Source organism: Monodelphis domestica, chromosome 1, assembly GCF_027887165.1.
Source record: "Monodelphis domestica isolate mMonDom1 chromosome 1, mMonDom1.pri, whole genome shotgun sequence".
Lineage (NCBI taxonomy): Eukaryota > Metazoa > Chordata > Mammalia > Didelphimorphia > Didelphidae > Monodelphis > Monodelphis domestica.
The window spans coordinates 371,851,067-371,877,284 of NC_077227.1; the positions used below are offsets into that span (position 1 = coordinate 371,851,067).

The following is a 26,218-nucleotide window of genomic DNA, read 5'->3' on the forward strand; positions in this document are numbered from 1 at the left end:
GATTAGGATTGTAGATACATTGACTTTAAAGTAAATTCAGTGAAAATGAAAGCTAAACCTGTAAGAGGTGATGAGGTCTCTGAAACTAAGAATGTAGAGAAGAGATTCAAGGACATTCTTAAATGAACCCTATTATTAGGAGTCAGAAAAAAGCTAGTAATCCAAAAAAGGAGGCCAAGTAGGAGTAAATAAATAAATATGGGTAGAACCAGAAAAAAAAGTGTAATGAAAAAATAATATCTTGGGGGCAGAATTTCTCAACAAATTCAAATGTGCAGAGGTCAAGAAGGATGAATTCTAAGAAAAGGCATCAAGATTTAACAATTAAAATATTACTAATTATGCATAAGAAATGACAAATAATATGATCAAAAAATACCTGGAAAAACTTATATGAGGTAACACAAAATGAAGTGAGCTGAACCAGGAGAATGATGCACACAGTAACAATAATAATATATGATGATCAACTGTGAATGACAACTGTGGTCAACAAGACTGATACAGAACAACTCCAAGAGACACATGACAAAAAAGGATACCCAGTTCCAAAAAAGAAATAAAGAATGCAAATATGAATTGAATCATACCATACTTACTTAACTTTCGAAGTTTTCTTTAGTATAAGTAATATGTATCTTTCACAACATAACAAACATGGAAATATGTATTATGTGATAATATGTGTACTACCTATGTCATAATACTTACATTCAGGGGGTGGGGAGAATATGAATTATAAAATATCAAAAAATGAATATCAAGAAATTATATTGACTAATAATCTAAAAAACGATCACTGATAAAATTGGAGTGAACATACTCAGCTGAATGATGGGATTAGAAGTTATATTATACAAAGTAAAAAAGTGAATTGAAGGTGAGGAAGTGGAAATACTGACTGAATTTTTCTAGGTCAAAGCTTAGCATCTTTTGTATCATTGACCCTTTTAGTATGTTGATGAAGCCCATGAAGCCCATCTCAAAATAATATTTGTAAATGAATAAGATAATATATATAAAGGTACTAAGAAAGAAGCATATTAAAATAGTTATCAAAATATTATGCAAACAAGTTCACGGACTCCATATTTAAAACCTCTCTTCTGTGGTTCTAGCTATGGAAGGGAAGATAAATAAAAGATGAAATCTTGGGGGTGTGGCAAGGTCAAGGTATTGGTTTTTTATTTTGTTTCTTTGTGGATTGGATAAATAAAAATTACCTGCTTACATAGAGAGTAGGAAAAGAGTCAATAAGCAAGGGGTCAGGGATGGTAGTGGTGGTAGTAAGACAGATAAAGACAGGAAGGCAGAAAGACAGAGAAAGAACAATAACATTCAAGGAACCATAATCCTGGTGGTAGAGACTATTTCTGGTCTGATGACAGAGTCCAAAAAGAAGTAGATGCTAGGGCAAGAGCCTTGGAATCAATAGTGACAACTCTTCTCTCATTTACCTAGGCAGTAAATAATGATGAAAGACTTTCGTTGTAGTGAGTGAAGGCAAAGATGAAAGATGATAGATACAAGGTAGTAGGAGAGAATAATTACATGTAAAGAGGAAAAATCCTACTGAGTGAGTACCATTACCACTGATGATGATGGTGATTAAAACTATTAGTATTATGTATTTTTCTAACTTCAAAATGCTTGATTTCAGAAATAGGAACCCACATTTTACCAATTTGGTTGGAGAACCTGGTGTTTAATATTTTTTAGGCTCAAGATTGATTTACATTTTTCTAAATTCAATTTTATTTTATATTCAGTTCCAAATTCTCTCCCTCTCCTCAACCCCTCCTTCACCCACTAAGAAAATAAGAAACAAAAACAATTATGAAATTGTACAAAACAGATTTCCATATTAGCCATATTGCAAAGAAAAGGCAAGGAAAAAAAACATTTTAATTACTCAATACACACTAAATCTATCATTTTTCTATCTGGATGTATAAAAAATTTTTAATTATGTATTATTTGGAATTGTAGTGAGTCATTATGATGATCAGAGTTACCGAATCTTTCATCATTTATTAACTATATAGCTTTATTGCAACTGTGTAAATTGTTCTCTTGATTCTGTTCATTTGATTTTGCATCAGTTAATAATCCCAGATTTTACTGAAAACATTCTTTCATCATTTCTTATGACAATAGTATTCCAACACATTCATGTGCAAAAACTTGTTCAGCTATTCCCCAGTTAGTGAGCATCACCTCAATTTCCAATTCTTTGCCACGACAAAAAGAACTGCCATAAATATTTTTGTATATGTAAGTCCTTTTCCTTTTAGCTCTTTTTGTATATAGATATAAAAACATTGTTTCTGGATCAAAAGATATTTATAATTCAGTAGCTTTTGTGGAATAGTTCCAAATTGCTCTTCAAAATGATTGGACTAGTTCATAGTTCCACCAGCACTGCATTAGTTCACCTAATTTCTGTAAAGATTAAAATTTAGGGAATACGGGGAGACTGAGGCACCTGAGGCAGAAATGAGTTTCTCTCTGCAAGGAGTATTATATTTTTTTAGAGGTTTGTTGAAGATTAAGGATTAAAAAAAATACAGGATAAGAGACACGTGTCCAGGCCAGAGTGGCCTAGACACAACCTCACCTACATTATGAAAAAAATCCACCCTTGCCCCAAAATGGAAGTCCAAGCGCCAAGAGAGAGCTCAAAAGCCTTTGAATCAGCTTAAATACCTTCTCAATCTCGGCCCAGGTGAGATTACAAGGCATTTTGGGGAAGTGGAGCAAGGAATTGTGGGGATTGTAGTCCTGTATTTGAGTCTATTTTTTACATTTCCCACAAGCCCTGTAGTATTTATAATTTTCGTTTTCTATCATCTTAGTCAATCTTATGGGTATAAAATTGAATCAAGATTTTTAATTTATAGTCCTCTAATAATTAGTAATTTTTCTATAACTTTGATAGCTTTGATTTTTTCATGGAAAACTACCAATTCATATTATTTGACCACATTAATTAATGGAGAATGGTTTTTATTCTTAACAATTTTGTTCAGTATCCCACATATTTGAGAAATGAGACTTTATCAGAAAAACATGTGGCAAATATATTTTCCCACTGTCCTATTTTTCTTCTTATTTTAGCTGTATTAATTTTGATTGTGCAAAACTTTTCTAATACAATGTAATCAAAATTTTCCATTTTACCCTCTTTAAACCTCTCTGTCTCTTATGTAGTTATCAACTCTTCCTCCACCCAAAGATCTGACAGGTGATTTCTTCTTTGTTTCATTAGTTTGCTTACAATATTTTATCTAATTTTGTCTAAATCATGTACCCATTTTGAGTTTATCTTGATATACAGTATGAGATGCTAGTCTATGCTTGGTTCATGCAACACTGCTTTCCAATTTTCCCAGAGGTGTTTATCAACTATTGAATTCTTGCTTTGATCACTGGGATCTTTGTGTTTTTCAAACACTATTTTAGTATTTATTTACTTATATCTATCAGATATTAAATCCAATCTATTAAATCATCCATGAATTTTTATCTGATATCAAATTATAATTTATAGCTTTATAATATAGTTTGAGATCCAGTACTATTAGAACCCCTTCTTTCACATTTTTTTCATTCATTCCCTCAATAATCTTGACCTTTTAGTTCTCTAGATTAATTTTGCTGTTTTTTCTAACTCTATGAAGTAATTCCTTGGTAATTTAATTGGTATTGTGCTAAATAAGTATATTATTTTATATAGCACTCTCATTTTTATTATGTTGGCTCGGCCTATCCATGAGCAATTACAATTGATTTAAGGAATAGGAACCCACATTTTACCAATTTGGTTGGAGAACCTGGTCTTTGTGTGAAGTGTTTTGCCATTGTGTTCTTATAGTTCCTATGTGTTTCAATAATTGTCTGAAGTTATTTTTAAATAGACTTTCTCTTTCTATCTTTCCATTCCGAATTTTTTTAAATCTATATGTTTGAGTGTGTAAACTGATGAGGTGTGTGTGTTTCATATTCTTTAGTTGCTAATTGTTTTGATTAGTCTTTTATTTGACTCTCTGGGGTTCTCTAATTAAATTATCATATTTTCTATTAAAAAAAGTTTTTTGCCTTATTGCCTGTGCTTATTCCTTTGATTTCCTTTTCTTGTCATTTTGTCATTGTTATAGCTGGCATTTCATGTACAATACTGAATAACTATGGCAATGAAGTATAAGTTGCTTCCCTCCTGATCTTACTGGAAAGACTTCTGGTTTATTCCTATTATAGAAACTGCTTGCTCTTGATTTTAAATAGATAAGTTATTTTAAGGGAAGTTCAATCTATTCCTTTACTTTCTAGGTTTTTTTTTTTTTAAACAGGAATGAATGTTATATTTTGTAAAAATCTTTTTTTCTACTATCTGTTGAAATAATCACATTTTATAATTTTGTATTGATTATGCCTATAGTTTTCCTAATGTTAAACCAGGTTTGGATCCTGGGAATAAATCAAGCCTGGTCATCATGTATGATCTTTTTAATAAACTTTTATATTTTGCTTATTAGCATTTTATTTTAAAAATTTGCATCTACATTCATTAGGAAAATTGGTCTATAGTTTTCCTCCTCTGCTTTTTGCTTTCTGTGGTTTAATAATCAAGACCATGTTTATGTTATAGAAGGCATTAGATAGGACTCCTTATTTATCTATATTTTCAAAGAGTTTATATAGTATAGGATTTAGTTGGCAGATTTTACTTGTAAATCCATCTGGTCTTAGGGTGTTTTTCTTTTTCTTTTTTAATTTCCATACTGTTCATTTTTGTAAGTGAGTAATCTGATAAAACCAAAACCTCAAAACCCAAACCCAAATAAACAATTAAAAAATCATATGCTTTCAGCTATATTTTGACTACAAAAATTATTTCTTGGGAGGCGGTTGGTATTGTTTGTCATATGTCCCTCAAAATTGTACTGGATCATTGTATTTCTGATAATAGCTAAGTGTGTCACAGTTGATCATTCCACAATATTGTTGTTAGTGTGTACAATGATTTCCTGGTTCTACTTATTTTACTTTACATCAGTCCATTAACATCTTTCCAACACTTTCTGAAATTATCCTGTTCATCATTCCTTATAGCACAATAATATTCCATCACCATCATATACCATAATTAATGTAGCCATTCCTGAGGTATTTTATTTAATGAGCTCATTTAAGGTTTGTTCAATTTCTTTTTCTAAGATAAGATTGTTTAAATATTCCATCTCCTAGTCTGTAAACATAGGCAATTTTAAGATTCATAAATATTCTTCCATTTCATTTAGCTTGTCAGCTTTATTGACATATATAATTGGGTAAAATAGCTCCTTATATTTGCTTTTATTTTATCTTTACTTGAAAATGCACTGTTTTCATGTTTTGATGATAATTTAATTTTATTTTTAATTCAAATTAGTCAATCATTTATCTATTTTGTTGTTTTTTAAATAACCATTTCCTAATTTTATTAATTCAATTATTTTAAAATTTTTGTTATTAATCTTTCCTTTGATTTTTAGGATTTCTATTTTGCTGTTTGATTAGAAGTTGATAATTTGCTGCTTTTCTAGGACTTCTAGGACCCAATTTGTTGATCTGTTCTTTCTCTATTTTTTTGAAGTAAATTATTAGAAATGTAAATTTTCCTCTGAGTGCTGTTTTGAAAGCATCCCACAAATTTGGGTATTGTCTCATTGTTATTATATTTAATGAAATTAGTGATCATTTCTATGATTTATTTTTTAATTCATTCATTCCTTCTATAAGATTAATTTATATTTTTCCTCTAAATTTGTAATTTATCTTTCCACAGCCATTTATTAAAAGTAATTTATTGCATTAAGGTCAGAAAAAGGACTCATTTAATATTTCTTCTTTTCTTTATATCCTAATACATGGTCAATTTTTTTTTGTGAATGCACTGTACACAGATAGGAAATAGGTATATTCCTTTCTTTCCCCATTCAATATTCTTCAGAGGTCTAGCATATCTACATATTCTAAAATTTTATTTTCTCCTTAACTTCTTTTTTGTTTATTTTATAATTAGATTTATCTAGGTCTAAGAAAATTTAATTGAAGACCCTACTAATATAGTTTTATCATCTATTTCCTTCCATGTCATTAACTTTTTCTCTAAGAATTTGAAATTTTTCTCATTTGAAGCCTGTATCTTCAGTATTAATATTGCCTCATTGTCTATGCTAACTTTAACAAAATATCATTTCCCTGATATTCATTTTAATTAGATATACTTTTGCTTTTGTTTGTCTGAGATCATGATTGCTAACCTAGCTGTTATTTTTTTTAATTTACTTTAGATGACCCATAGTAGATTCTGCTCCAGTCCCTTATTTAAACTGTGTGTGTCTTTGTGTTGTCTCTTGAAAATAACAATGCTAGATTCTGGTTTCTAAACCATGCTCCTGTCCTCTTTCATTTTTGGGGTGAGTTCATTCCATTCATACTCATGGTTATGATTACAATGTATTTCCCCTCATTCTATTGCCTTCTATTAATCCTTAGCTTTTTTTTTTAACATTGATCCTTCCTTTAAAAAAATCTGTTTTACATCCTATGACTACCTCATTTAATCAACCTGTTCTTTGTTCATCTTTCATTTATCTTAGCCTCTTTCTGATATACTTCTCTGTTGGGTAAGATGTGTGCATGCATATTCTTCTCCCATTAGAGAATGAGGTACAGGTGCTGCATGTTCTTCCCTTTCTTCCCTCCATTGTATAAATTCTTTCTGTTACCTCCTTATGGCAGGAATCACCCCCACCCCTATTCTTCTATTCCTTTCCCCCACCTCCTATTGCATTCCCTCTTTCTTATCCTTTCATTTTTCTTTTAACATTATCCCAACATGATAGAATCACATCCATGCCTTCTGTGTATATAGAATCCCTATAAAAGAATTAGTGATTATAATGATCTGAAAAGGTTACATCATCATCTTCCAGCATAGTGTGATAAAAGATGGAAAGGTTTGCAATTTGCAAAACTGTGCAAAAACTAAAAGTGCAAACCTACGTATGATTGACAGTGGCATGTGACCAAAGGTCACATGGGAGCCTGAGTGGCAGGATCCCATCTTGCCCCAATGGACTTTTCTTCTGGTCTCCTGAGGAAGTCAAGAGGAAGGTCTGAAGAGGATTTCCCTGTGTTGAACTAAGGAAGGGTTCCTGTATCTAGCTGCTGGCTACATTCAGTCTCACTTGGACATCAGGACTTGCTTGGACATCTAACAACAATAGGTTCTGGTTCTAACTGGTTTTGGACCCCTACTATGATATTTTGGTATTTTGTTAAGTTCTTTTAGTTTAGTAACCTAGTTAGCATAGTTAGTTAACTAGTTTTTTAAATAAGAATAAGCAAAGTAAATCCCTAAGTCCTTATTCCTTTCCCTTCCAAAACAATAAAGTAGATTTTTTATGTTTTTTCCTCTTGTGTTTCCCTTATCCAAAATCCTATCCTTACAATAGGAATTTAAATAGTTTAACTTTGTTAATTAAGTTTTGTTGAGTAGGTTATCCTTGATTGTAAGTGTAGTACCTTTGCTTTCTAAAATATCATATTCTATGCACTTTATTTTTTTATAATTATAGTTGCTAGGTCTTGTGTGATCCTAAATGTGCCATCATGATATTTGAATTATTTCTTTCTGGTTGATTATAGCATTTTATTCTTAAATTTGGAGTTGTGGATTTTGGCTATAAAATTCTGGAACTTTACATTTGGATATTTCCTTTGAGAGGTGATAAGTAGATTCTCAGTTTCTACTTCGCTATCTTATAAGACATCTGGGCAGCTTATAATTTCTTAAGAAATTATATCTTTGCTCTTTTTTTGTTCATGACTTTAATGATTCTTAAATGATCTCTCAAGAGAGATACACATTTTCTGCATTTTGTTTTTCTTTTATTGATTCTTTATGTTTCATGGAGCTACTGCCTTCCAATTGGGCAATTTCATTTTTTTAAATTTCTTAACATCAATATAATTTTAGTAATCATTTTCTGACATTTTGTACATATAAATATTTTGAGTGTTAATTAAAAAAAATTCTAAATTCCCTTCCTCCCTTTTTCTTCCATCCCCCAATTTAGAAGGCAAGCAATTTGTTATTAGTTATAAATGCACAGATGTGTGAAACATTTCCATATTTTTCATGTTATGAAAGAAAATAGAGATTCACTACCCCCAAGCCCCCCAAAAGGGAAGTTTTTTTAAAGTATGCTTCAGTTTGCACTCAGAAATGAGCAGTGCTTTATCTGGAGGTGGATAGCTGTTTGTATTATGCTGATACTAGTTTAGTCTGGGAGTTTTGAGGGTGGAGCCAAGACAGCAGTTCTGTGCCACCATGAGAATCCTCTTCAACCAATGATTAAAATATCACCACAAAATGAATATAGAAGTGAAAGAACTAACAAGGAGACAAAGTAAAACAACTTTCAAGAAAAGAAAAACCCAAAAGGTAGGCAATGAACATCTGGGGCACTGTGGTGAGAGGAGAGTAGTCTCAACAAGAATCTGTTGCAAGGAAGAAAAAACAAGCCAAGAGCAAGACACACACAGCCCCCAACCCACATATGCTATCTGAAGTTCTGAACCTATGACCAAGTCAACAGCCAGATCCTAAGACTCTGCCTGAGTAAATAAAGGTACAAGCAAACCCATACCCCTGAAATTTCAAACCTGTGAAGAAATCCAGAGCCCCAGCCAAGGGAATTCTATTCTGGACTTGAGACAAGGACTGAATTCACACTTTGGATTGGATGATAGTACTAAGTACTAGACTTAGTAACTAAGTACTGATCTTTTTTTGCCTAAAGCTCAGTGCAGAGCTCCAAGACAGGACAATCAAGGGTGTGTGATTGATTGGATCAAGTACACAGTGAAAACAAAACCTTGAGACTAAACCTGAGGCTAGAATTTGACCAGCCCCTGACCTGATCAAGATCAGAGTGAGATCAAAAGCTTACAACTAAGCCCAAGGCAAGTCTTTAAGCTATCAGCATCTCAAGGATGAACTGAATCATCAGGGGAAGGGGGATCTCAGCATTCTCAGCCTTTAGACCATCATATCATCACCATGAGGCCTACATATAATTAGATAAGAAAAAATGAGCAAACAATAAAAAGTACCTAACTCTAAATAATTTTTATGGAGACAAAGTCAGGTACAGACACAAAAGGGGACAGTGAAAGCAAAGGAAACACACCCAAAGTCCAAAAGAAATATATGGATCAGACACAGATTCTGGAAGAACTCAAAAAGGACTAAAAAAAACAATTAAGAGAGACAGAGGAAAAGTAGAAAAGAGAAATGAAAGTGATGCAAGGAGAAAAGAAAATGATGCAAGAAGAAAAGAAAGTGATGCAAGAAGAAAAAGGCCAATTGAAAAAGGAGAACCAAAAACTGAGAGAGTAAAATCTAGTTTATTCCTTCACAGTTGATCATTGTACAATGTTTCTATTGCTGAATACACTTCTTCTGGTTTTGCTCACTTCAGTTTGCATCAGTTAATATAAGTATTTCCAGATTTTTTCTGAACTCACCCTTCATCATTTATTGTTGTACAATAATTTTCCATTACAAGCATTTACCACAGTTTTTTGAGTCATTCCCCAATCCATGGCAACCACCTCAGTTTCCAAACCTTTGCTACTACAAAAAGAGCTGCTGAAAATATTTTTGTATAACTTGATCCTTTTCTTCTATCTCTGATACTCCCCATCTTATTTTCCCACTGTGTATCCCTCTCTGTCTTCTCTTTCAGTCTTTCCCTGTTCACAAATGTTTTTGCTTCTGTTTACCCACTTCCCTAAATTCTCCAATCCTTTTTTGTTCCCCTTCCCTTTCTTAACTCCCTATTGGGTAAGATAGAATTCTATGCCAAACTGAGTGCAAGTGTTATTATTCCTACTTTGTACCAATTCTAATGAGAGTAAAGTTCATGAATCACCCACTACTCCATCATCTTTCCTTCCCCTGTATTGATTCTTACCAGCCTCACCATGTGAGATCATTTATTCCCAAATTTCTCTCCTTCTCCTTTTTCCATTATATTACTCCTTTATCCCTTATTTTATAAAAAATAATTTCCCATTGTATTCAACTTATTCTCTGCTTGCTGTCTGTATGTGATCCTTTTCATTGCCCAAATAGTAATAGAATTCTTAATTACCTTCAGTGCTTTAAGCATATTAAGTATGTTAGGTAGGTATCTTCCTTATTTCAAATATTGTAGATAATTTAATGATCTTAATTATCTTCTTTCTAGTAATATAATCAGTTTAACCTCATTGTTCCCTTTGAATAACTTAAAGTATCTTAAGTATCTTTTGTACCATAAGTATCTTAAGCATTCTAGTTATCATTTTCCCATTCAAGCAAGGTAGTCAGTTTAACTTTATTGTTTCTTTTGATTGCTTTAAATATTTTAAGTATTTTAGGTATTTCTTGTGCTAAGGAAATCTTAAGTATCCCAGTTATCACTTTACTGCAGGAATGTCACTAATTAAAGCCATCAATTTTATTTTTTTATATATTTGCCTTTTTATGCTTCTTCTGAGCATCAAATTTTTATTATTTAATTTTATTTTTAGATCTGTCTATTTTGCCAGGAATACTTGTAATTCCTCTTTCCATTAAATACCCATTTCTTCACCTGGAATATAATGCTCAGTTTTTCATGGTAGGTGATTTTTGGTTTTAGGCATAGTCCTTTGCCTTGTTGAAAATCACATTCCATATATTCTGCAGTTTTTTTCCCTGTAACAGAGTTCATATTTTCTTTTCTTTTTTTCATTTTCTTATTTTCACTTAATATTTCTTGATTTCTTGTGGAGTCATCAACTTCCACTTACCCAGTCTAATTTTTAGGTAGTTATTTTATTCATGGAGATTTTGTATTTCTCTTCAGGTCAAATCTGATTCTTTCAGGACTTATTTTCTTCAGTGCTTTTGTATCTGTTTTATTGAGGTGTTAAGTTGCTTTTTTCAATGTTTTGCATCATTTTCATTTCTTTCTCCAATTTTCCTCTATTGCCTTTATTTGATTTTTAAAACTATTTTCATTGCTTTTTTAGCCCTCCAGGAAATTTTTTGTTGAACTTGTTTCAAATCTATATTTTTTCCTAGACTTTTCTTGTAGCTGATTTCAAGTCACTATCTTCCTTATCTGTGTCTTGAGCTTCCTTGTACACACAGTAGCATTTTATAATCAGATTCTTTTTTGGCTTGCTCTTATTTCAGGTCTAATTCTTTACTTTAGATTTCAATTATTATTGGGATATGTTCATCTCCAGGGGGCAGGGTATAACTGGTTTGAACTTCTGGTTTTGTTTTGTTTTGTTTTTTTGTGACCTTCTACTACTTATACAATTCATTCTATGTGCCTATAAGTTTCCAATTCCTCAGAAAAGTATATTCTGGGGAGAGAACTAGTTATTGCCCTCATGGTTTGTGCTCTGCCGATTTCTTTGATTCTTTTTGCTTATTTATCACTCAGTTTCTATAGAGCATTTCCATACTCAGTCATAGTTAGCTTGCTGGGACATTCTGGAGTATCAAAGCAACTGAATTTTTATCTCTCTCACTGTTTCCATCTCCTGACATGGTTTATTCCACTGGGCTTACACATGAAACAAAAGATTAGAACTGAGTCCCCATTCTAATTTTTGAGCTCAGAACCACAAATTATGTTTCTGAAACTTGTTCCTTATATACAAAGTTAGGACTCATTCACCCTGGAATTGTGACCCAGAACGAGGTATTCAGTGACGGAACTGCCAGATGGCACCTGTTCCTGCTCCAAGTGCTAATATAAGAATCCCTTAGGATTTCTTTCTGTTCTGTTGTACCAGTCCCTTATGATCCTTAGGTGCTATAATATGACCCACTGCTGATGCCACCACAAAAATAGTGGAGTTATTACTGTAGCTTCTCCCTGCTGCTGCACTGTCCCTGCCCCTGAAATCTCTGCAGAGGTCTCTTTCTAGCTACCTAAGTTGTCCTGAGCAAGAAAAAAAAAAACTGTGAATACTTCTTGGCTTTGCCATGTTGAACTAGGTTTACTCAATTTTATATGTCATTATTGAAAGGTTTGTGGGAGAAATGAAGCAAAATACCTAGGTCTTATTCTCCTGTTTCAATTTTATCCCAGCCTATTACTCTTATAATTTTATAACATTATAATTCATTCATTTAAAAATCTCTTATAATAATTCAGAAGAATGGTATTTTATGTCTAAATGTATTGTCATGCTTTATTATTTTGTTTTGAAAGATATATTTTTTAAAACTGTATATTAGAAGGTGAAACTGGTCTTTATTTTTCTTACTATTGTCACAAACATTGTGTATTTAATCTTTGTATCCCCAATGAAGAATACCACAAATTACACAGTAAATCCTTACAACATAATTGTTCATTAGTAATTTCAGAAGCTATTTGTCTTAATTGTGAAATAAATCAAGCCTTTTGGAATTTAGACCAAGCTCTTCTAGATCAGCCACTTGTAGATAACATGAGCATTATCTTTGGTGACAGTGGTTTACTTGAAGGTAGAAAAATGTATATGAGGAACCATATTGTAGAATTCAATTCAATTCAACCCATATAAATAACCTACTATGTTTAAGTTACTCTGGTAGGTACTAAGAATACAAAGACCAAAAGAAAAAAGGAAAAAAAAAACAGTTTAAGCCCTCAAGGAGACTGCATTTTCCTGGAAGGATTCAGCCTGGACACAGATTATTAAATATAAGATAATTGAACAGAACAGGTTCCATTTAACCATTCAAAACTGAGATGAAAATAAAGAAAAATAATTCAAGGGTTAAAAGGCCCCACAAACATTTGCTCCAACAGTTTCTCCAAGGTAATGTATTAGAATGGAATTAGTGAGAGATAAGGGAAATCAAAAGATATTACATAAGGAAACAGTTTGAAGGAAGGAAGCTGATTTCAGAGCACACCTACTTCCTGTTCTCCTCACTAAGCAACCTAATGAAGTTTGCCTCACATATGGTAAGTTAGTTCCTCCTTCTAATTACAAAAATCTTCAGAACAGTTTCTCTATTTGAAAAGGATCTATTTATTCTCTTGGGGGAAGGAAATAAGGGGGAAACTGGGAGAGAAGGAAAGGGGTCTTCCCTATTCTAATTCCTATCACTTATTGAAGGCTTTGATGTAAGTCTCTTCAAAAGGAATAAAATTTCTTCCCTTGAGGGAAAACAACAGTAACCCTGCTGGGGTCTTTTCTGGACAAGACTCTCTTTTCCTTCAGCTCAAGTTAGATGAAGAAAGGTAATAGCCATAAAGAAGGGAAGTGGTGTGTGTTCAGATCACACCCAAGTAGAAGTGAGTCCAGAATTCAGCTTGGTGCTAACTGCCTGCTTCCTCAAGCTTCCATGGAATTCTCTCTCTCCTTCCCCATGGTTCTGGGTCTGGATTCCATGCTTTTCTTGAGCTTTTCTCCTTTGCATGTCATTTCTTCTGACTGTTCCCATTTTTCTCAATCACAGTAATCTACTATGAAGAAATATACTGACTGAGGATCTTATTTCCAGTAAGTAGAAAGAACAGAGGACAACTTTTCAGTGACTTGGTCTGAGGATTTCATATTTTCATTTTTAACATGGACAAGCAATCATTATCAGTGCTTGAAGTGAATGAGGGTACCTTTCTGGAAATTGCAAAAAAAAAAAGGGTACAAGTACTTCCTACCCTCCAGAATATCTAGGAGAATAAAATATGCTTTTAGAATAGAGGAATTTCAACATGAAAACAAAGTTGGAAAAGGATCTGAATAGTCAGAGGGCAATTAAAGGTGACAGAATATTACAAAGAAGAAAAGGAAAAGAAAAGGAACAATAAAATGTGTAATTCAAAAGCACATAGAAAACATTTCCTGAAAAGGGAGAATCTGTACAAATTGAAGAAGATGAAACTTCATATGCTTTAAGAAATTGTGGGATGGATCCATAGATACATTCAGGTAAAGGGTCATTTAGTAAGGGTCAAAGGGGGAAAAGTTGAATAATAGTGTTAGATGATTTCTTTCTAATAGTTCTGCTCTCCTCCCAGTGTATGTGTCCAAGACATGATTGAGAACTTCCCAAGACATGTCAAACTTAATTACTAAATCATTTCTGGTGGTTCATATGGGAATTAATTATATTGCCAGAAGGAACTTAAAAAAGCATTGATACAATAAATGAAGACATGTAAGAAATTAAAGATATTATGAGCATATGTGGTGTTTTCATCACTGCTGCTCTTCAAAGTAAAAGGAATTAAAATGAAGGGAAATTTTGAAAAAGAATGACTGGTTAATAAAATGATGTCTTAGAATGAAGTTTTGATTATTGAACCACAGAATAAAATATAGGAGAGAAAGGTACCTGGCCAAGGATGAAGTACACCTGATAAGGGGTAGTATGTACATATTTTCCTGAAAGGTTGCAATCAAAACAACTTTTACAGAAATAGATGAATAGGGCAAAAATTGTCAATTCATATACACTGGGGGAGATAACATAAAGTCACCACACTATAGAATGAAACATGCTAGTTGAGAAATTTTAAAGATAATGAGGCAAAACCAAGAAAGAAACCATTAATGGAACCTGTGATCTTAGATTTTTATACACAAATGCAAAAGATATTACTAACAAGCAAGATGAACTAGGCATCCCATTGTAAAAGAGTATTTTAAATTTATAAATATCATTCAAACTGTATGAGAATAGCTCTCATGACTTTCAAAAGAAAGGTATCTTATTGAAGGGTAGCAGTGACAGAGGGAGAGAATGAGAGAAAAAAGCAAGAGAGAAAGAAGTAAAGAAAAAGAAGAGATAAATTTGAAAAAAATATACATAAGGGACTAAATCATTAACAGAAAACAGTTTTTATGCTGCTTTCATAGAATCAAGGATGCAGATATGATAAGTTGGAGGAAGTACATATGTAGCTTTTTACCAACAAACTATTTTTTTACATTTAAACCATTTACCACAGCAATAGCTATGCCAATTGAGAACTTCAAATATAATTACCTTAAAGTGAATTTTTATAACATCAGTGACTCCTTTGTTATATTATTCAATTACATCATTTTAATCCCTGTATCCCAGATAAATTCATCTTTCTATTGAGTCATAAATATTTTTAAAAGTTATTAATACTGTGTAAAAAAAGATTACAGAGAATACTCTTTGACCCAGCAATTCCACTATTAGGCTTGTATCTCAAGGTGATCAAAGATAAGGTGAAAGGACTTACTTGTGCAAAAATATTTATAGCCACTGTTTTTGTGGTGGTTGAGAAATGGAAACTGAAGGATGTGTTTAGCAATGGGGAAATGGTTGACCAAGTTGTGATTATTGAGACATAAGAAATGATGAACAAGATGATCATTATAAGAAAACACCTGGAAAGTTCTAAGTGATTCAAAGTGAAGAGAACAGAACCAGGAGAACATTATACTCAGTAATAGCAACAATGCACAATGATGAACTGTGAATATTATCAGCAATGCAAGGATCCAGTAGAACTCCAAGAGACTTATGACTAAAAAGAAGGCTATTCGTTGCCATAGAAAGAACTGACAGAGCCTGGATACAGATTGACCCATACCATTCTTCATTTTATTCCCTCCATGAGTTTTTCTGTAGTATAAGCAATATGTGTCTTCTTTCACGACATGATGAACCTAGAAATATGTATTTTATGATAACACATACAATCTTTATCAGATTAGCTGCCATCTTGGGAAGAGAGAAGGATGGGAAGGAGAGAACATGAATCATAAAATATCATAAAAATCCAATTATTTAAAATTATATTAAAATGTAGATATTTTTTAGAAAATTTAAACAGATTACATAGAATTGGTTATACCTTGTGCTTTAATAGAAGGATTGGAAGGAGGGGGAAAAGAATACATTAAGAAAATATGTTAATAAAAGAAATCAAGGAACATTGATAAAAAGAAGAGATTGTGTTTGAAAATACCTGGGGGGTAGTCAGCAAAAATGGAAACAGAAGTGATATTGTGATCAAATATCCTCTGATGACCTGGACTGAAAGGTGAAATATATGATAAAATCTAGAAAACAACTCACAATTCTGGCACAGAAATATGATGAAATAGTGGTGGAGTTTGTCAGTTATTGAGACAAATAACTATATGTATAACTGAGATATTTTCTCTCTCACCAAAACAGAATGACTAATTTCTTGATATGAATTAATGATAATATTATCTTTCACAAGATAAAAGACTCACAGGTGAACTTCTTTTTGGAATATGTTACCAAGAGTTAGTTAGTTATTGGGATGGAAATGATGAGAATTTATATCAGTTGAGATCACATCCAAAACCATTTTTACAAAGGAGTTTATTAATTATTCAGAAGAGGGGAGAGCCAAAAAAAAAAAAAGAGTGGACACCACATATCTGTAAATTTTATGTAAGATAAAATTCAAACAAGGACACAAAAACATAACCACTGCACAATAGTAGTTTACAAAGCACAAAGACACAACTGTTGCATGACAGCAATTTCCAGATAAAGCATGTGGGCTACTTGATTTTTGTATTATCAGCAGGTAAGTCTAACCATTTCATTGAAGTTTAGATTCATTCCAAAATGCAGGCTTTGGGTGAAGTCTAAACATAAGTGAAGTCCAAGTATTCCAACAAAAGTTAACGCATTGAAAGATTAAAACAATATAAACTTATAAAAGGTTATAACAATGAGTTTTCCCCACATTTTGGGAAGAAGTGCATAGTCCTTCTTAGTGAGAAAGTCCATATGTAGATAGAAATTCCAACAAATTTTGAGGAGAGACTATTCCAGAGATTCAGAGAAGTGCAAGACCTGGCACAAAGTAGGTCAGAATAATTATTGACTTGATGGCATAGCCTAATGTTCTAGAGAGGAAATTGATACAAGGGAAATGGAAGCAGCCAAGAAAAAATTTTGAAGTCATAAACAGAAGTATTTCTACTAAGAAATAAAAAGGCATATTGTTCACAAACTAAAATGGACATGCAAGGATGAATCAACAATTAAACTTTATAGGTACTTCGAAGATGCAAGCCAGATAATGGATGATGAATACAAAGAATAGTCATTTAAGAACAGTGTCAAAAATGCTCAATGCTAGAATGAACTGAGGCCAGTTGGGAAAAGTGATTACAAAAAAAGGGCTTTTAAAACTATATTAAGGAAAATAGTAGAGAAAAAAATCAAAGAAAGGAGAGGACTGCTGCTTAGGGTGAATGGAACAATGATAAGTGATGATGGAGAAAGACCAGAACATCTCAATTCCATTTTATTCTATTTTCTCTGCCAAAGAGCAAAAAGTTTGAACTAGAAAAATCAATGATTTTTTATTTTTGATTTTTAAATATTTTGTTGTGTTTCCACAGTTCATTTTCTTTCCTTCCCCTCTTCCCTCCCCCTTCCCAGAGCTGACAAGCAACTCAGCTGGGTTATACAAATATTTATCACTTGATACCTATTTCCATATTATTCATTTTTGCTATAGAGCAATTTTTAAAAGTCTGAACCCCAGATCACATACCTATATATACATGTGTTACGTAATATCATATGTTTTGCTCTTACATTCTACTCACATAGTTCTTTCTCTCAGTGTGGATAGTATTCTTTCACATAAGTCCTGCAGGAGCTTCAGGAGTGTCCTGGCTTGTTGCATTGTTACTAGTAGCAAAGTTCGTTACATTGTATTGTTCCACAATATTTCACTTTCTGTATACAATGTTCTTTTGCTTCTGCTCATTTCACTCTGCATCCGTTCATTGAGGTTCTCCCAGTTCATATAGAAATCCTCCAGATCATCAATCCTTTCAACACAGTATTATTCCATCATCATCATATACCAAAATTTGTTCAGCCATTCCCTCAATCAAGAGACAATCCTTCATTTTCCAACTGAATTGCCACTACAAAGAGTGTGGCTACAAATATTTTTGTACAAGTATTTTTCCTTATCATCTAAGAGGAAGTTTATACTGAAGACAAGTCACCATAATAAGAGAGCATATAGCTGCCCTTGATGAGTTAGTCAGTTAGCCTAGATGAAAGATATTCTAAAGTATTGAAATAACCAGAACATATAATTAGTGAGTTCCTGTAGGTCATAAAGATCCAGAAAAATACTGAGGGATTGAAAATAATTAAATGTCCTCCTGATTTTCAAAAAAGGGAGAAAGAATAGTCTACAAACAACAGGCTAATGATAGTGACTTTGGTTCCCTGAAAAATTCTCTATTAATATTACCATTTGAAAAATGCCAACAACACACATATGTGCAGATGTATACACATATCTGCACATAGCTGTTATATATGTATATATGCATTGTACACATTACATATATACACCTGTGTGTAAGAAACAGTTTAAGATATATTTTAGAGCCCTGAAGCAGCCTTTCTTTGGTGTGTCATTTGTTTTCACTGGGACTTTCACTACTAACAGCTACTATACTTCCAAGGATACTACTACTGATGATTATGGACATTCTATGTGTTCCAACAATCTCAGTATTCATGGGGTTATCACCTGGTCAGTTGCTGGAATGGTAGAGGATAATTCAATGTCAGAAAATGCCTTCTATCACTTGACTGGTCTGTTACTGAAACGCCAGACTATGACAGTTAAAATTACCTTGCTATGTTCTGCTTTGCCCCAGAGGTGTGCCTGATTCTTTTAGCAGTTTATAAGACATTATCTCTTTGGTGTCATTTACCTTCATCTAATGATCAAAGTATTTCAATCTTCCAAATTGATTAAGGACTTGCTCACAATTAGTCTGTATCTTTGATTCAATCCATCTGTCTAGACCTTCTGTGATTAATTGGGTAGGGTAAAACACTCACCCTTATAATCAGAATCTTTTAGAATATTTCCATTCATCTTCATGACCGTAGTGGATAAGACTTAGCCTTCCCTTCTTCTACTATAACCAACTGATGGGGATCCAACAGGGAGACACAATCAGCAAGTTCTCTTTCACATCATCATTAACGAAAATGTATTACCATCTGCTTTGCTGCTATACCCTAAGGACCGCTGGGCTTTTCCATCAGTCTTAAAACTACAACTTTCTATGTACATTATCTCCTCCTCTTAGTATGTGAGTTTTATACAAAATGGGAACTGTCTCTACTTTTTAATTTTTTATCCTAGTGCTTAGCAGTGAACTTAATAAATGTTTTTTTTTTCATTCATTCATTCATTCATTTAATATCCTAAAGATATTTGGGACATTTTAGTCTTCAAATTTCTCCCTTACTACTTAATAATTTTCCCTTTCCCAGTAGTAGATTACTATTTCATACTGAACTAACTGATATGTATTGTCTCCTCACACTCTACTTGATAAATAGCCCAGACATACTTCTTGGTCTTTTCCTTTTATTCTATCCTTTTGAATACTGCAAAGGTACTCTTCTGCTCAAAGACAAGACTCCTATATCCTTGAGGATACTTATTAATACCATTATTTTTTATATCACATTCATTTCAGAATATATCTCCCCTTCTCTGTTCACAGAACCATGTCTTCTAACAAGGATTTAGAAACAAAAAGGGTCATAAAAATAACAAACAAACCATATATGATAACATGTATTATTTTACACCTATAGTGTCCCAACACTTAAAAGAAGGAAAGATGATAATATTTTCTTAACTCTTCCACAGGTACATTTCTTGAACTTTATAATTACATAGAATCACTTCTTTTCTTTCTTTCCATTTTCATTGTTGTAGTCATGCATGTTACTTTCCCATATTATTAACTTCACTCTACATCAATTCATATGTCTTTCATGCTTCTTTGAATTTTTTCATATCATTCTTTCTTAAAACTCAGTAAGATATCTACCACAGTTTATTTGGCTGTTCCACACTTAACAATAATCAACTTTATTTCCAGTCACTACTTCAAAAAGTGTTATGAGTATTTTGTATTTTGTTTTGTTTCTTTTAAATTTTTAGCGTATGTGTTTATATACATATGCATGCACACGCACACACATATATATACATATATATGTATATATATATATAAGGTGAGGAAGAAAGAAAGAGGAGAGGGACAGGGAGATCTCAGAGTCAAAGAGTATGGATTTTTTATCACTTTTCTGAGCATAATTCTAAATTGATTTCAAATTGGTTGGCTTAATTTTCAGCTCTACCATCAGTATATTTACTAAATCTATCTCTAAATAGCCTTAATAGTAGTAACTATTTCAATCTTTTGTCTTCTTTGCCAATTTTTTGGTTTTGAGATAAAATCTCAGAGTTATTTTGATTTTCTATTTTGTTATTATTAGTGATTGGGAGCAATAGTTCATAGAATTATTAATAGGGTCTTTTAAGAACTTCACTAATAACCTTTGACTGTTTTTCCCATTAATAAATTAATCTTGGCATTTAATCTCTCTGTTAATTCCCCATGTATCATAATTATCAGAAGCATTTGATGCAAATATAAGTTCCCATTTGAAAGCTTTCTTTCTTAGCAAATATTCCTTAATTGTGTTCAGGCAAAAGCTTCCAATGTCATACAATATTAGTCTATCTTTTTTTTAATGACTGCTATTCTTTGTTTGGTTAAGAACTCTTTCCCAAGGAATAAATCCTACCCAGTCCTATGAGACAAATATAGGGATGAAAACTAAAAAAGCAGGAAATAAAGCAGAAAGGAATAGGCCAATGTTTTTATTTTCAACAGAAAAATTACCAAGCCTAATTTTATCAGTGAGATTACAGCAATACATTTACAAGATTATATACTATGACCAAGTTGGATTTCTACCAGAAATGCAGGGTTAGTTCAAAAATAGAACTATAAACCTAATTGATCATTTATATAAGAAAAGCAATGACAATCATGTGATTATATTTTCACATGCAGAAAACACTTTTGAAAGAACAATTTATTGATGGTTAAAAAATTTTTAAAGATTGGAAATAAGTGGACTATTTTTTATGGTAAATAAAAGCTACATAAAATTGGGAACCAGTTACCTAGAATAGAGAAATGTTAGAGGGTTTTCAATTAAAATCAGGAAAAAGCAAGTATAGCACTATGATTATATGTTGGCATTACAATTTTTAAAAATGCATGATATAACAATAAGCTAGTAGAAGAAATTGATATAATAAACATAGACAAAGAAGAAGCAAAATTATCACTTTTCTGACTGAAATAATAAATTATTTCAAAAAATCCTAGTTCAAATAGATATAAACCAACATCACACACAATACCAAGAAAAGATCAAAATGGGTATATCATTTAGATATAAAGAGTGCATCATAACTAAATTATGAGAACACAGAATAAGTTTGACTGTAAGATCTTTGGAGAAGGGAAAAATTTATGACCAAACATGATATAGAGATCATTCTAAGATATAAAATGAATAATTTTGATTATATTAAATTAAAAGGCTTTTATATAAGCAAAACTAATGTAACCAAGATTAGAAAGGAAACAACAAATGGGGGAAAATTTTATAACAAATTTTCTGATAAAAGTCTAATTTCTCAAATATATAGAGAACAGTCAAATTTACAAGATAAGTCATTCCTAAGTTGACAAATGATCTCAACAAATGACAAAGGATGTGAACAAGTAATTTTCAGATGAAGAAATCAAAGCCATCAATAATCATAAGTATATATATGTTCTAAATCACTCTTGATTAGAGAAATGCAAATTTAAGCAACGCTTAAGTACCACCTAAGTTTGGTCAACATGGCAGTAAGGGAAAGTGATTAATGTTGGAGGGGATATAGCAAAATTGGGACAATAATGCATTATTAGTGGAGTTGTGAACTGATCCAAAAATTCTGGAGGGCAATTTGGAAATATGCCAAAAGGGCTATAAAACTCTGTATAGCTTTTGATCCAGTAAAATCACTACTGGGTCTATATACCAAAGAGATAATAAAAAGGGGGAAAGAACCTACTTGTACAAAAATGTTTATAGCAGCTCTTTTTGTAGTGGCAAAAAATTGGAAAATTCAGGGGAACGGCTGAACAAATTGTGGTATATGTTGGTGATGGAATACTATTTTACTGTAAGAAATAATAAGCAAAGTAATTTTAGAAAAAGCTGGAAATATCTGCAGAAACTGATACAGAGTGAAATAAGGAGAACTAGGAGAACATTATACACAATAAAAGCTATATTGTATCATGATCAACTGTGAAAACTTGGCTATTCTTAGCAACCCAATGATCTGGGACAATAGAGAGATAAGATGGGCAATGCAAAGAACTGTTGCTCACAGATAGATGCAGATCAAAGCATACTATCTTTCACATCAGTGTATTTATGGTTTGATTTGGGGGGGTTGGCTATGTATGAGTGTACATGACCAATGTACCAACGTGGAAATGTTTTGCATAATAAAAATAAAAGAAAAAAAGAAAAATCTTAGTTGCTATTGTTTTCTGGGGTCTAGGGAATCAATGAAAATTAACTGAAATAATAACTTCAGTGAATCAGTATGATATAAAATATCCACATTCCCAAATTATCAGATTTCCCATATATTTCCAACAATACCCAGAAGGAATATGTGTTCATGTGTGTATATGTATGTGTGTGTGTGTAGTAGGCTATATGGATCTTTATCCATACATAGTAAGATATAGATCCATATATAATGTATCATAGGGATACATAATAAATAGTATTAAAGAGACCCAGAGAACACACAAAAAATCTGCCAGCTACTAAAACAGGAAAGTATGTGAATATAATTACACACTACTCTTTATAGATATTAAGATTAACCTATGTAAACATTGCTCACTAATAGTCCATGCTAATATACTTTTAGAAAATAACCCTACATTGATTTATAGAATTCATTCCAAGTCATCAAAAAAGGCAAATAAAAAATAAGTTCCACTTCACAAGTATTATTTTAGAAAAGAATTAAATGTGAAATATAGATAAAAATGCATATGGGGAGATTCACAGCCCAAAGCTTCATATGCAGCCTTCTTTCTCTGCTCTTATTTGCATTGGCAATGGTGATATTTTTTGAAGTTCATAGTAAAAGAAAGGAAAAATAAGGAAAATAGATAACTCTCCCTAGAAATAGCTGTGAAGAATATTTAATATTGTTTTCTTATATTTGTATGGCAAGAATTTTCTCATTTAGGTTTTCCATCATAGTCTTACTGTAGCGTATGGTTTAAATAATCTTCAAACCAAATTTCTGTCATTCTACTTTCCAGTTTATATGGCAATTCTCATAAAATAAAATTCTTCCTCAAGTAGTTTATGTTCTCAGATTTTAAAAAAACATTGTTATTGGATTTGCTTCTGATTCTTCCTTCTCTAGTCAGTTCCATTAATCTACTATTTGATCATTTATTTAGCCAGTATCAAATAGGTTTGATATTTATGGCAAATAATCTGATATGAGAATCTGGAATAATATTTTCCTTTAATTCCAACTTTTTTACTCTACTTTCTTTGAGATAATAGACTTTTATTTCACTAAATGAATTTACTTATTATTTTGTCTATATAAAGTATATCCTTATAATTTCACAGGTACAATACTAAATGTAAATTATATAGAAAGAATTATCCCTTTTATTATATTTCTGTGGCCCAACCATGAACAATACATGCTCCTGCTAATACTTGTCATTTTTTATTTATTTCAAGAGTGCATTGTAATTGTATTTCTTTCATTTCTATATATTTAATTTATTTCTTTTATTTTTCTTATTACTCATGTTATGTCCAATAATTAAGGAAAGAAACCACCCTTGACTTATTCTCAAGTTTTATGAAAAACTTACAGAATGTTCTCATTAAAAATAATATTAGTTTGGCCTTTTATATACACAAACCTACATAAATGTGTATATGAGCACTTAACCAGAACATAGTCAGCATTTAATATATTTATGATATATTTTGTGTATTTGCAAAGATAAATAGGTAGATAGATACAGATATATATCAAACTTTCTATTATGATCCTTCTAAAGCAATTTTACAATATTCTTATCATAAATGGAAATAGTGTTTTATCAGGACTTTTTCTGCAAATATTGACATAATAATTTGATCTATACAGTTTTGTTTTAAATAGGATCAATTGTGTTAATTTACTTCCTAATCTTTTACATCCCTGGAAAAATCCAATTTCATCAGTGAATAATTTTAAGTTAACCTTTATTTCTTTATTTACCTTTATTTATAACCTTTTTTACATTAGCCTTTATTTCTAGAACTATTAAAATTTTTCTTCAGTATTCATTGTGTTGCTTTTCCCCCTCATGTAATTACTGGGACTATATTGATCTAAAAAAAAAGTTATTGAATATTGTTTCTTTCCAAATTTTTAAAACAAGTTTATTTAGTATCAATGTTAGTGATTATTAAAACAGAATTTACCTGTAAATTCATTTTATTACTTCTTAAATTTAATTTTTTGTGAATTTGAGTTTTATCAATTAGCTAAAAATTGATTTTGTTAGTCTTTTCAAAGAATCAGTTTTCAGTTTTATCAATTCTCAAGAATTTTTATTTTTTCTAATTTCTCCCCAATTTTTTATAAAATTTTACCAGATTACATGTCAATATAACTTCTTCATATGTTTTCTGATATTTTGCAATCTATGTTCTCTCTGTCTTCTTCCTCTCACATCTCTCCTTTCCCTATTCCCCAAGAAGGCAGGCAATATGATATAGATTATACATATATTAACCAATAATACATATTTCCATGTTCATCATATTGTGAAAGAAGACATATATTGCTTTCAATACAGAAAAATCCATGGAGGAAATGAAATAAAAAATAGTATTTTTTAATGTGCATTCAGACTCAATTGATTCCTTCTATGTTGGTGGATAGTCTATTTTTTCCTTGAGCCTTTTGGAGTTGTTCTAGATGCTTGCCTTGTTGATAATAGTGAAATCATTCACAATTAATCATCACATGTTATTATTATATGTACAACATTCTCCTAGTTCTGCTCATATCACTTTATATCACTTCATATGTCTTTCTGAATTTTATTGTGATCATCTCATTTGTCATTCCCTATAGCATATTACAAGCAAATACCACAACTTGTTCAGCCATTCCCCAACTGACGAATATCCTTTCAGTTTCCAGTTCTTGCTACCACACAAAATGTTCCTATAAATATTTTGATAGAGATATGTTCCTTTCCTCTATCTTCTTTTATTTCTTTAGGATACAGATCTAGATGTTGTAGTGGTATTGCTAGGGAGAAAGATATATGTACAATTTGATGGCCCTTTTGGCATGGTTCCAGATTGCTCTCCAGAAGGTTAATATTAGTTTGCAGCTCCACCAGCAATGTATTAATGTTCTGATTTTTCCTCATCCCCACCAACATTTATCATTTTCCTTTTTTGTCATATTAGCTTGTCTGGTTGGTATGAGGTGGTACATCACAATTATTTTAATTTGCATTTCTCTAGCCAACAGTAATTTGGAGCATTTTTTCATGTGACAAAAGATACTTATAATTTCTTTCTCTGAGAATTGCCTATTTATATCCTTTGACCATTTATCAATTGGGTAATCCTTTTTATTTTTTAAAATTTGACTCAGTTCTCTATTTATTTGAGAAATGAAGCCTTTGTCAGATAGATTTGCTAAAAGATTTCTTCCCAATTTGTTGCTTTTCTTTTAATCTTGGTTGCTTTACTTTTGTTTATGCAGAACCTTTTAAATTTAATGTGGTCAAAGGTAGCTATTTTCCATCTCATAATGCTCTCTTTCTCTTTTTTTAACTAAATTCTTCCCTTATTCATAGGTCTAACAGGTAAAGTCTTCTGTACTCCCCCAATTTGTTTATGGTATCATCCTTTATTTCTAAATCATGTATCCATTTTGACTTTACATCAGTATATGGCACAAAGTATTGTTTGTACTTAAATCCTGTCATACTATTTTCCAGTTTTTCCATTATTTTTTTACCAAATAGGGAGTTCTTCTAGAAGTTTGGATTTTTGGATTACTCAAAAAATTACTAGTGTTATTTACCTTTTGTGTTAAGTGCCTAATTTAATCCATTGGTCCTCCTATGTATTTCTTAGCCAGTAAAATATTGTTTTGATGTTTGCCTC

General features: G+C 31.8%; 1 long non-coding RNA gene across 1 annotated transcript in view; it reads left to right on the top strand.

The window, feature by feature from the left end:
• The first annotated feature begins 13,491 nt into the window (after positions 1-13,491).
• Positions 13,492-26,218, top strand: part of LOC103103785 (uncharacterized) — a 176,302-nt gene continuing 163,575 nt past the window's right edge. Inside the window, exon 1 of the long non-coding RNA XR_008915159.1 lies at positions 13,492-13,596. This is a non-coding gene — a long non-coding RNA (uncharacterized LOC103103785). The remainder of the gene's footprint in view (positions 13,597-26,218) is intronic.